Source organism: Symsagittifera roscoffensis, chromosome 2 (genome assembly GCF_963678635.1).
Source record: "Symsagittifera roscoffensis chromosome 2, txSymRosc1.1, whole genome shotgun sequence".
Taxonomy (NCBI): Eukaryota; Metazoa; Xenacoelomorpha; order Acoela; family Convolutidae; genus Symsagittifera; species Symsagittifera roscoffensis.
Window position 1 is genome coordinate 33,047,910 of NC_087063.1, and position 13,024 is coordinate 33,060,933.

General features: G+C 38.2%; 1 protein-coding gene across 2 annotated transcripts in view; it reads left to right on the plus strand.

The window, feature by feature from the left end:
- Positions 1–5,929: 5,929 nt before the first annotated feature.
- LOC134840258 (TLC domain-containing protein 4-B-like) overlaps positions 5,930–13,024 on the plus strand; it is a 520,491-nt gene continuing 513,396 nt past the window's right edge. For both annotated transcript variants that reach the window (XR_010162411.1, XM_063856004.1), the window contains exon 1: positions 5,930–5,942. The gene's annotated coding sequence lies outside the window, so the exon portion shown is untranslated. The remainder of the gene's footprint in view (positions 5,943–13,024) is intronic.

A 13,024-nucleotide genomic window follows, 5' to 3' on the forward strand; every position in this document is an offset into this window, starting at 1 on the left:
CAGGACTGCAGTATGTCATACTCTGCGATGCCAGCTACCACGGGACTGGATTTGTGCTGATGGTCCAGAATTACGTCAAAAACGAGAAAAGCGAAGAAATCAAGACGTACGCACCAGTTTCATTTGGTTCCCGGCTATTCAATACAGCACAGCTGAAATTTTCAATCTTTTACAAAGAATTCCTAGCCTTGTGTTTCGCACTTGATCACTTCTCGCACTACATCTGGGGATCAACCAAACCAGTGATCGTATTAATGGATAATAGAAGCCTGACACAGTTTTTCCAAGCATAAACGATACCCCCATCAGTGTGGAATTTCCTAGATCGAGTATTGTCTTTCAACATCATCATCGCTTACATTCCAGGAACAGCGAACTACGCAGCAGACTTCTTGTCCAGGATGCAAACGGATCCATCGGCATCCCTTTCAATAAAACTGACTGATAAAATACCAGTCAGGAAAATTTATGTTGACACAATAGCAAGAGTACCCGATGCATCGCTTAACCTGGTTCAATCAATCGAGGAGGCATTTTCTGAAACAGAACAAGTAGATGAACCTCTAGTAGCAAACTTACAAAGACTAGGACTCTATCAAGCATACCTCGATAAACAAAGCACTTGTGATACTCATGGCACAATCGAGCCAAAGGCACTTGTAATGTTGAAGAGGCCAATGATGAATGCGATAGAGTATCCAGATCCATCAGAGACATACATTGAATTAGACTCCAAAAATGAACCCATTGACAGGAAAAAAGAACAACAACAAGACACCGACATCGAAGAAGTCAAAAAGTGCATGAAAGCAGGCAAATCCTAGATCTTGCGTATGCAAAATAGCAGAATAAAGAAGTACGCAAAGCAATTTAATAGACTTGTCATTGAAGACGAGGTCCTTCTCCGCAATTTCTACGACGATACTGGTAAAACCAAACAAACAGTTCTGTGTACCAAAACACATGTGGAACGAAACCGTATACAGGAGGACACATCGGAATGACACGAACCACAGAGGAATTCCGAAGGAGATACTATTTTCCAGGATTCTCGAAGTTTCTGGTCAACACGGTGAAAAACTGTTTAACGTGCCCGCAGCTTAAGAATGCGTCAAGTAAACATCAAACACCACCACTCCAATCATTTTCTTCGTTACAGTCATACTCAGGTGACATGATGCAAATCGATATAGTCGGACCGCTAAAGTCTCCAGTGTACCAGTTTGTTCTTACTGGAATCGACGTTTTTTCCAAATACTTGTTCGCAGCACCAGTGACGAACGCAAGTGCTGACGCGGTGGCAAGAGAACTGACGAGGATGTTCTTCACGCACAGTTATGTCCCAAAAAGGATAATCTCGGACCTGGGAAGTGTCTTCACGTCTAAGTTAATTCGCGAACTCACGGGCCTTCTAGACATCAAAATTGGCCATGCAACCCTGAAACACCCACAAACCATAGGACTGGTGGAAAGATCCCATGGGGCACTCAAAAGGATTCTCAAACTTAATACTCACGCCCAATGGACAGATGGGCATCGCTATGTACCTCTTGGGACCTTCATACACAATACGTCATACTACTCGTCAATAGGATGTTGTCCGAGCACCATCTTCCACGGAAGAGAGCCTACCAAACCCCTTGATCTCAGATTTTCAACCAAAGCATTGGAAATCGCTACGGCTAACGCAGACTTTGTAACCGCGCTACAAGACGCGAAGCTCGAAAAATTCAAGGAGACTAAAGACAACGTGTCATCATACCATAGATACCGGGGATACTACGACCAGAAAGCACTAGCCCAACCGCTAGTACTTCACTCGTTTTGCCTCCTCCTCAACGCTCTTCTGACAAATCAGTCTGATACTAGGAATAAGTGACTCCAAGTGTGGCTTCCCTTGTATAGAGTGGAAAAGGTGCTAACTAACAGTAATTACCTAGTAAGGAAAGTCGGAACCCACCACACACAGTGTGTCCATAGAATTCGTCTCCGATCGATTCGACCACAGCACCAACCAGAAGACATTGACCCAATCGATACGGCCCAATTCGTGGTAGATCCGTCAATAAGCAAGTCCCGCAGCGAGCCAGGACTATTTGATGACTACTTACCTAGACTGCTTGACGACGTTCAACCGCAACATGACAGCGAAATCCAACAAGAAGCTTCGACGACCATCCGCTTATCTATACCAATAGGAGGACCACTGGCATCAGAGCTGCCACCACCACCCCCTGCAGAAGTGATGGCACCGATATCACCGGCACCACCACCTCCAGTAGCACTTCCAGTACCGCTACTCGTAGTGCTGTCACCAGCACCACCACCACGTGAGCCACCAGCACCAATAGTACCACCACGACCGCCATCTCCACCTGACACTGAACTGGATCCAATCAATCCACCACGCCCTGAGAAACAGGACGCATCCCCCGGAGAAGATCACATGGACGGAGCGGGAGCGGCAGAACCAGGTGAAATAGCTCAAGGATGCGACAAAACTGCCGAGGAACAACACGTACAAGAACGACCGCGAACGAGACGCAAAGCAGCAGCCATAGCACGTGACAGATTTATGGACAAACTGGATTTAGCAACGACGTACGATACCACCCGATACCACCTCGGGAGATGAACCCTCGAAAATATGGTCTGCGAACAATATATGGTCACGAAGTCGCTCCGGTTACCTTTAGCCCAAGATCTACACGAAAAGAAAAGCAGGCAAAAATACGACTACAAGCAGAAGAGGCAAATGAATCATTCCCTCCAAGAGATGAAAAGAAGAGTACCATAAAATGCAGCCTTAAACGCGCAAAACAGGCAACGAGGCTAAACGATGGAGCTGGCAGCAGCAAAGACTCAATGAATTCTATTCAAGAACCAAATATCATATTTGGCACAGGAGATCTGTTGCATTTTCCAGGCCCAATCGCACATTGTGTCTCGAGTGACTTCCAGATGAGTGCAGGAATAGCACAGCAAATCCGCGATGCCTACCCAGCACTACAGGCTACGCTAAAGTCGATCGGAACACCACAAGTCGGAGCCTCAGTATCAATGCACATTCCTTCTCAAAACAAATCAATATTTATTTTTGTGACAAAATCGCAATATTTCAAAAAACCGTCTATCTATGACCTTACACGCAGCCTCCGATGCATGAAGAAGCAGCTAATTGAACAAGGGATCAAACAAATTGCACTTCCTAAGATAGGATGTGGTCTCGGTAAATTACAAGAACAGTCAGTTTTCAACATCATCTACGACATTTTCCGAAGAAGCGACATCAAAGTCTTCATATATGTTTAAACAGCTTTGCGGCACTGTCATTGATCACCACATCACAAATGACGAACAGGCACGAAGTCGGTCCACTAGGAGACATCAACTTCGCGATATCTCGAAAAAACAACCTGTTGCCCATGTTTAAGCATTACGAATAAAAAAGTTTTTCCTCCCCCATCAACGAGTGGAAGGAAATTCAAACTTTTTGGGCTCATTGATCATCACATCACCAATGATGAACAGGCACGAAGCTGGTCCACTAGGAGACATCAAGTTCGCGAGATCTCGAAAAAACAACCTGTTGCCCATGTTTAAGCATTATGAATAAAAAAGTTTTTCCTCCCCCAACAACGAGTGGAAGGAAATTCAAAATTTTTGGGCTCATTGATCATCACATCACCAATGATGAACAGGCACGAAGTCGGTCAACAAGGAGACTTCAACTTCGCGAGTTCTCGAAAAAACAACCTGTTGCCCATGTTTAAGCAGCAGCGGCCATCGCCGGAATTGGTCTATTCGGCTCCGGAATAATGATGAGCAATTCAAGAGGATGTGGAACTATGGGAATTTTTGGATCATGCCAGTACCAGGCACAAGCAAATGCAAACAACATCGAGACTTTGGAACAGTACTCAATGGCCCTTACGGACTATGTATCAGAAATTGAAACATCGAGCAACGAGAAGTTCTTTGCGATTTCGAATGAGTTGTCTGAAATCAGAGCAATTCAACAACAAACAATCGAAAACCAAAATTGGAACTGGAAAATCCTCGAAAAACAATTTGCAACAATTCAAGGAAATTTCCATATCTTGCGGAATTGCACACAAACATTGTTCTCAAAACAACATTTCAATTTCAACTTCGACACAGCAGCATCACTACTAAACGTTGTCTATGCAGATATAACAAGCTATAAAACCGCACTCTATGCCTTTAAGACAAACGTCTTAAACTCGATACCAACTCTGCTGGACCAACGACTCTCGATGTCTCTTGTTCCGCGAAAGTCCCTTTTGGCGGTCATAGACGCCGTGTACAAAAGCCAAAAGGAGGAAAACCACCGATTGACCCTTGCGATACCGCCAAGCGATATCCCCTCATATTATGACGCAAAGCTGCTTCGCGACGTCACAACAATTGAGGAAGGACTTCTGCTCAATCTGGCAATACCGTACGCATCGAATCAAACAGCTTTCCAGATGTACCGGGCCCAGGTGATACCTATGCCTCAAGTTGATCCAACCGAAGCCATAAAATGGGTCATAGAAGGACCCTATCCGGCCATATCGGAGGACTCCATAGAGACAATTGTCCTGACAGAAGACCAGTACGCCAACTGCTTGGGAACTTCGACGTACCGGATCTATCATCAAACAATGGAAATGAGACACACTTAGGACAATCATCATGCCTGGCAACGCTGTATTTCAACTCCACAATGACAGCACTGACGGTATGTGAGACCGAAAAACTTCTTCTCCCAACGCCTGAGAAAGCGACCAACCTTGGATATGGAATTCGGCTAGTCACCTCAGCCAGTGCTGCGTTCTCTTTACGGGAGTACAGTCTCGATGAACTGAACACGCCCAAAAGAGAAGACCACCCTGGCTGCAATATTTGCTTAATAACCTTGGACTGTGGGACACAGCTAATAAGCAAATATATAAAAATTGAACCTGATTTAGATAGCTGCAAAAAAATCCCTGCAAAACGGATCAGCATAACTCTACCGGACCCGTTAGCACATTTGATTTCAGAACTACCAGACTTATCAGACCTCCCATACTACGAATCCAAAACCGACGCCGGAGTGAAATTACTCAGAAGTTAAAGCGAAACTCATCGAAAGTCCACATCTGACAAAAGTCGATCAGCTGAACGAAATTGCAAAACCTATTGCACACAATATGCGACTACTAAAGCCTAGCCTTGTGGACAAAATGGAGCAGTATGTACCATTACGTCTTTCTCTTACACTGACAGCAGTAGTCTTCTTAGGAAATCAGGTATTACACGCACTCATTATGTATATCCACCACCGATTTGCCATCTTCCGAAGATTGACTCCGAAGTTTCTAAAAGGACAGGACGGAAACATCGCACTTCGACCGGTGCTCTCAGTAGCAGCATCTGACCGCAAAGAATTAATTCCAAAAGCAGGGGACCAAGCTCCGTGAAAAATACATGGTAGTGACACAAACAGAATTGAATGCTCATACATCACCAGCCGACAGATCACAACTGACTTCAGCCTGCTCCTCTATGGGGAATGTCAGCAGAAGACAGGACTCACAGGTTGACCTGAACGACACTAAAGAGGAGAGCTTCAGCCAAATTTGAACAGTTACTGGCACTCAAAAAATTCACCCTCACAAATCATCATTATGACTGACCGAGTGGCTTCCATTAAACGTATAACTTTGCCTCTCTCTAATAAGAGAGTCTAATTGTATCTTAGATACTGGGACAACCCTTTGTGTATATTTATGTTCCGCTTTAATTTAGTTGCAAATCTAATCTATTTAATCTAAAATAAATTATAGTGTGATGGTGCTATCACCACTTAAAATTTAAGAAACGTTCAAAGCATTATTGTTTTGAAAATTTGAAAGCAATAAATTTAATCTAATAACCGCAGTAAACTTATTAAAGTGCACAGTTAAGTTATTGATATATCCATGTAACCACTTGTGCCTTCCCACAATTATAGCCGCCAGGGAAGAATCATTAAGTGTAGTTATGTAACATAGTGCTAAACACCTATGTTAATTACTCTCGCTAACTTACATTAATAGGAGCGAATTAGACGCTTAATAGATTAAATTGTAAACTCATACTATGCCAATGACGAAATGCTAAAGTATATTTGCTCAAAGTAAATAATAAGGAGATCATTAGATCAGAGACAAAAGAGAGCCAGTAATACTCAGTAGCTCTAAACAATTGAACTTTCAAAACTCACTTTATTCAATCTAAGAAAGAAGAGGGTAGCCATCACAAAGCGCGTCCCTGAGTTGAGGATTCAAAAGCCTAGACCGCACATCCAACATACATACTTCAAACTTCATCACTCTAGAATACAAAGCAACACTTAACACTCAATCAATAATTGCCAGTAACGGTTTATTACAATTGTCTGTTAACACTGAAATAAAAAGCTGTTAACACTGAAATTCGATTTTTCGGGGTTTGGTTTTTTATTTAATTGAATGTTCAGTTCAAATTCAACAAAAACCTTCAATCAGAAAGGTCTTGAAACTGAATGAACTTGACAAGAGGAAAAGCAAAAAAGTTTCATTTTTCTTTGAGTTTATTAGAGCTGAAAAATCTATGTGTCATGTTTAAATGTGAATGCAAGTTGTGAGGAAATTTATTTTAGGTCATGTTACTTTTTCAGAAAATTTTTGGTCACTATTGCGGTTTGATATTTGACTTCTTTTAGATTTGAATTTCAAATTTGTTTGTTAACCGGAAGTCAATTAGGCTCTCCCATAACGAAAGTGCTATTGGCGGGAAAAATGTGAAGATTTTAAATTTCGAAGTTCGAGGAAAAGTGTCAGTCATAAAATGTTCAAAATAGCTTCAACATGATATATTTTTTCCGGAATAAGAAAGTTGAAAAACGTTCAAAAAACTTAATATTTCATTTCGGCTTCCGTGAATTCAATGACACCTTTCCAGCTGTCTGTTGGCTATGTTTCATGTACACAAAAGATGAACGCTTGTATCATTCGGTTTATTTCTGAGTTTCAGATAGTTAACCTATGTTAAAATGGCTAGAATCAAGCAGGAGCCGGGTCTCTGCACTCGAAGTGACGATACCTACGGCGATGTTGACTTTGTTCACATGTTTGGACTGGACGAGTTCATGGGTCAAGAAAGTTCACAGTCTCATTTAAAAAGCAATTCTTCTGTATTAAAACAGGAACAACCAAGTTACAATCAAAAGATTGAACTTAATCACCCTCAGTTTCATTCTGAAAACAGACCGACGATTAAAACTGGAAACGATCTTATAGCGAGCAAGGTGAATAAATTGAAGACAAAAGCCTTGACGAGGCCAGTCAAAGTTGCCTTAAATGGAAAGAAAGTGACCAGAGATCGCACTGATCCAGATATTTTGATCCAGTATTCATTCCTGTGTCCCCATTGTCCTTTCATTTCAGCTCATAAGTCGAGTACCCATAGACATATTAGTACTACTCACGCAAGTGTAGAAGGAGTAGACGCGAAAAACATTGGCGAAAAGATGCTGTTTTTATGCAGACTTTGCAGTTTCAACTCGAACCACAAAACTTCAGCCAAACGACACGTGAAAACAATACATAAGGACAAAAATGATGATTCTTTGGAAATATCTGGTTCGAATGGGTTTTCAGAAGAAAAATTGAACTTAGTTGCTTCTATTAAACAACCTCAGATCAATTTTCAGTCGATACAGAATCCTCAAGTTCTCAATTCTCAAATTCAAAACCCTCATTTTCCTCGCCCGCAAATACAAGACCCCAGTCGTATCAGAGCTCAAAATTCCTCGACATCTTTTGTGGTTGAGCCGAGGAGGCAGTTAAACGGTGCGCAGCCTGTGAAACATGAACCGACTAGCGTCAACTCTACAGTTATAAACCCAATTGGTTATATAAGATTTTAAGTTACACTTAGTCGTATTTTACTATTTTGTAGATATTTTTCTTATCAGCATTAAAAGTTTAACTTTAGACAGCTGGAAACTTGATGGAAAAGATGATTGTAACAAAGCTAAATTAATTGTTTTAGCTATTCGTATTTTTATTGACTTTAACAGTAAGTTTGCTATGGCAAGTTGTCTTCTATATCTATCTATCTATATCTATCTATATCTATCTATATCTATATCTATATCTATATCTATATCTATCTATCTATCTATCTATCTATCTATCTATCTATCTATATCTATCTATCTATCTATATCTATCTATAATATATTTAAATGCGAGTGACAGCTATCTCCCATGTTTAAGCATAATAATTTTGCATGTTTAACGGAAGAGTTTTTTCATGTTTAAGCTATATCATATATTGCAATGCTTAAGAAAATTTTTCAATTAGTTTTCCGCAAGGTCAATAATTTTTCAGTATTTTTTTTCGAGGCCAAATTAAGTCTGTCTGTTTTGTCTGTATACCTGCTTTTTCATTTAATTTGATTATGTTTGATGATGATTGATTATCTTTATCGATCTTTTTCTTCTATCTTGTTTTTCTATTTTTTTTCGATCCTTCTTATTTGATCTTTTTTTCGATCTTTTTTTCTATCTTTCTTTTTTATTTTTTTTCTATCTTTTTTCAATCCTTCTTTTTCGATCCTTCTTTTTCGTTTTTTTTTCATCTTTCTTTTTCGATTTTTTTTCTCCTTTTTTCCTATCTTTTTTTTGATCCTTCTTTTCGATCTTTTTTTCAGTCTTTTTTTTCAATCCTTCTTTTTCGATCTTTTTTTTCAATCTATTCGATGTTTTTATTCTGTCTTTTTTCGATCCTTCTTTTTCTATCCTTCTTTTCGATCTTCTTTTCTGTTTTTTATATTTTTTTCGATTCTCCTTTTTCTTAAATTTCTTCAACCCTTTTTCGATTTATTTTTCAATCCTTCTTATCGATCTTTTTTCAATTTTTTTTAATATCTTTTTGTTTCTAAATTAAAACTTAAATTTTCAAAAAACTTGACGTAATTTTTGTTTTCAAAATTTAAAATACCTTACCCTTTAGTTGGGTGCAGTCAGGGTACTCTCATGAGTTGCGAATCTTGCCTCCAAATATGACTGCTCAAATCTTTGTAGTTTTCGAGATATGACGTTTTTTGTGATTTTTTCAAAAAAAATTTCAATAAAAGAAATAATTTTTGTTTTCAATATTTGAAATTTTTTACCCTATAGTTGTGTGCTGTCAGGGTACTCTCAGGAGTTGCGAATCTGGCCTCCAAATTTGACTGCTCAAATCCTTGTAATTTTCGAGATATGACGTTTTTTTTGTGATTTTTTAAAAAAATTTCAAAACTTAACAAAATTTGAAATTCCCAACCTTGTAATTGGAGGCTATCAGAGTACTTTCAGGGGTTGCGAACCTTGCCTCCAGTTATGACTGCTCAAATTTTTGTAGTTTTCGAGAAATGACGTTTTTTGTGATTTTTTCAAAAAACTTAAATTATTTTAATTTCAAAATTTGAAATGCCTTACCCTGTAGTTGTGTGATATCATGGTTCACTCAGGAGTTGCGAATCTTGCGAACATTGCCTCTAGTAATGACTGCTCAAATCTTTGTAGTTTTCGAGATATGACTTTTTTGTGATTTTTTCAAAAACCTAAATGATTATTTTTTCAAATTTGAAAATCTTTACCCGGAAGTTGGGTTTTTTCTTGGTACTCCCAGGAGTTGCGAACCTTGCCTCCAGTTATGACTGCTCAAATTTTTTTAATTTTTGAGATATGACGTTTTTTGTGATTTTTTTCAAAAAAATTTCAAAAAACTTAAACTATTTCGTTTTCAAAATTTGAAATGCCTTACCCTGTAGTTGTGTGATTTCAGGATACTCTCAGGGGTTGCGAATCTTGCCTGGAAATATGACTGCTAGCCAATTATGACTGCTACCAAATATGACTGCTATCATTTAGCCTCTTTCCTATCATTTTCTATGATTATTTTATCAAATTATGCGCTTATTTCTAGGAGATCAATTTATGAAATATCGTGTTGCTTCAATTGATTGGAATACCTTAGGAAACAGTATACAAATTTGAAATTTCTAAATCAAAGAATCATCTTACTTTTCCGAAAAAAAAACAACTCACCTTAAATAGTTTGATATTTGCTGCTAAGGTAGATCCTTGCGTTATGGCTGCTCTGCTGGGTGTTTTCAAAACACGTTTTTTATGAACCCTCTCGCATTTCACTAAGAGTTGAGTTATTGAAGTAATTTTTTTGTAGTAGTCAGCAAAAATTCGCCGAATTGTGCTTATATATTTAATCAAATTGAATTGTTTTTGCTCACGCATCCTATTGTGGGTCATTGAATTTTCACTACAGCTTGAGCTGAACAAGCTTCTATAGTACTGATATAAAATAACCGGATAAAACTAAAACAACTTCAAACTCATTTCTCGGAAGTTCGGTTAACTTTGGACTAAAAAATGTGAGGACAAAATTGTGCGAAATTTTACCTGACTTTCATGGCTCAATATATTTTGCAAAATTTCAAATTGAAGTGTTACCCTTGAAATCTTAAAACGGGTCAATACGTTTGGTTCAAAATGGAGGTGGCAAACAGGCTCAATTTATGTAAGATTAACTACAATTGAGTCTGTTTGCCTACTTAATTTTGAACCAAATGAATCGACCCGTTTTACGGGTAAAACTTTCATCATAAAATTCCTGGTAAAATCCCACCCATTTTTGTCTTCACAGTCTAAAGTTAACCCAATGTGAAAGTTAACCCTACTACAAAAAAAAATCACCTCAATAACCTAAATTTTTGTGAAATGAGAGAGCGTTTATTACATTTTCGACAGTGTAGTGTTTTATTACGAATCTTCTTTTTCTCTAACCTAACTCGCAAATAAAAAAGTATATTAAAATTTTTCACTTATTTGGAAGTTTCACTGTATAATTTGAAATTGCATAGCATCTATTCTCTGCTTTATATGTGGCTAGTGTTTGGTACCTATTAAGCGTCCGTGGCTGAGTGGTTAGTGTTTGAGACTGTTATTCTATCGGTCGCAGTTTAGAATCTCAGATGTGGCAGATTTTTGCTAATTCGAGGCCTCTTTCTAATTTTTCTTATTGCTTTTGTCGTGTTCTCGCTTATGTTTGCGATGCGAAGCTTCGCCTCAGTGTAAAAAACGTGTTTTGAAAACATCCAGTAAATTAGCCAATACGCAGGGATCTATCTTAACAGCTAATATCAAGATAATTAAGGTGAGTTGTTTTATTTTTCGGAAAAGTAAGATAATTATTTGATTTTTAAATTTCAAGCTTTTGTTAAATGTTCCGATATGGTATTCCAATCCGTACTCCTCCCGTAATGACCAATTGCTATCTTCCCCCTACCGAAGCAAAAAAGATAAAAAGTTACAAAAAATACATTAGGAAAGGCAAGAAGATGGTTGATATGTTCATAGCACGCAATCAATTGACCGACTGAAGTTTGTTTTATATCGAGAGTATCGAGAAAATATTTGAAAAAGAAAAAATCGAAATAAATCAGAAATTTTGTTGCAAATTTTCGTTTGGGCGACCATTGCCTCAGCGAGGAAAGCAAGTAACAAGGGTGGGTGCTCTAGCCATGTATTTGAATTCTAAAAACTGTTCTCCGCACGCATCACCTTAATATTGTACGCTATAGCTGTTTTTCCGTTTAGGACAGAAAAAGGTAACTTTATGTGCCTCAGTTTTATTGATTCTTTCATTCTGAAAAAGCTATCTAAAATAGTGATATATATATAGGAAGTCATGTTATGGTAGGAAATAGACTCCAAGTTGCAAGTTGGGCGACAAGGTGGGAAAATATAAGTGCAAATATATGCCTTAGTAATTGATAATACTATGAACTTTGAGGAACACGTTTACTACGTTTCAGTTAAATTGAATGAATTTTGTGGACTGGTTAACAGGCTCAAACACTTGGGATCAACCGCACAATCTTTCAACCGTACGAAATAAAAAATTAGGTTGTACTGTGCAGACAGCAAGGATCTCTCTAAATAATTAACTGAACAAATTGAATTTTTGAACAATATGATTTTCTAAATAATTTGCTATTCACTCCTTGTTGCACCGTTACATGGGCGAAGACTCGATGAATTAGTAAGCTCCTCTTTGCACAAGTTGGATTTTTAAATTTCTAACAGATAACAGCCGACTGTTATTGGAGGATATACATTCAACTTATTTTCTGATGGTTATTAAGAGTCTATGAAGATTCTTATATAGGCCGCAGGCTCAAATTTACTTTTGTGGAGTTTGAATTTTGATTTGTTTTTACATTCAGATCGTTTACTTTAATAATTTGCGAAAGTTAAAAGGTCACGACAAACGTCATCGACTTCTAGTTTCGAAAATGAACTTTAATTTTTAGAATTCCCAGGGAAATATTAATTTCACCTATTGATCCATTTTTCTCAAATTGGGTTACTTTTATCAAAAAGTGCCTATCATAGCTTGTTCTAGAAATTCCAAGAGCTTTAAGGGCATCTGTTTTCTCTAAGTATCTGTTTAAGGGCATCTTTTTTCTTGGAAATTCGAAAGCAGAGAATTTTTTTTCCAAAAACACGTCAGCTTTTTTTTCTGTTTAATTGCGTTTATTGACTCTTTCCCAACTGTCTGTTGGCTGTGTTTGGTGGTTATGGCATAAGTTAATGGTAACCAGCGTTCTGTTTACTCTGCGATAAGCAAGGGAATTGCAATCGGTTACTAGCCTTTTTCCCGGTAAATAACTTTGTTCACAGAATGGTCAAAATTAGAAATGATAATTTTCAGTCAAGTTCATAGTAAATTCAATTTTCTTTGCTTCTCCAGCTCACTTGGTCTCGAAATAACGAATAAGCCTGGGATGGCAAAGGTGTTTATCTGCTTATTGGCCTCATATTGTTTCATTTGACGAGCATATGGAGTTTTGAGGATGAGGGGACTTATTTAGAGAGAGAGGGATTTATTTTTTTTTCGGCTTAAAGGGTTTCTGCTAAAACATTTTCAGCTTTGGTACCGATTG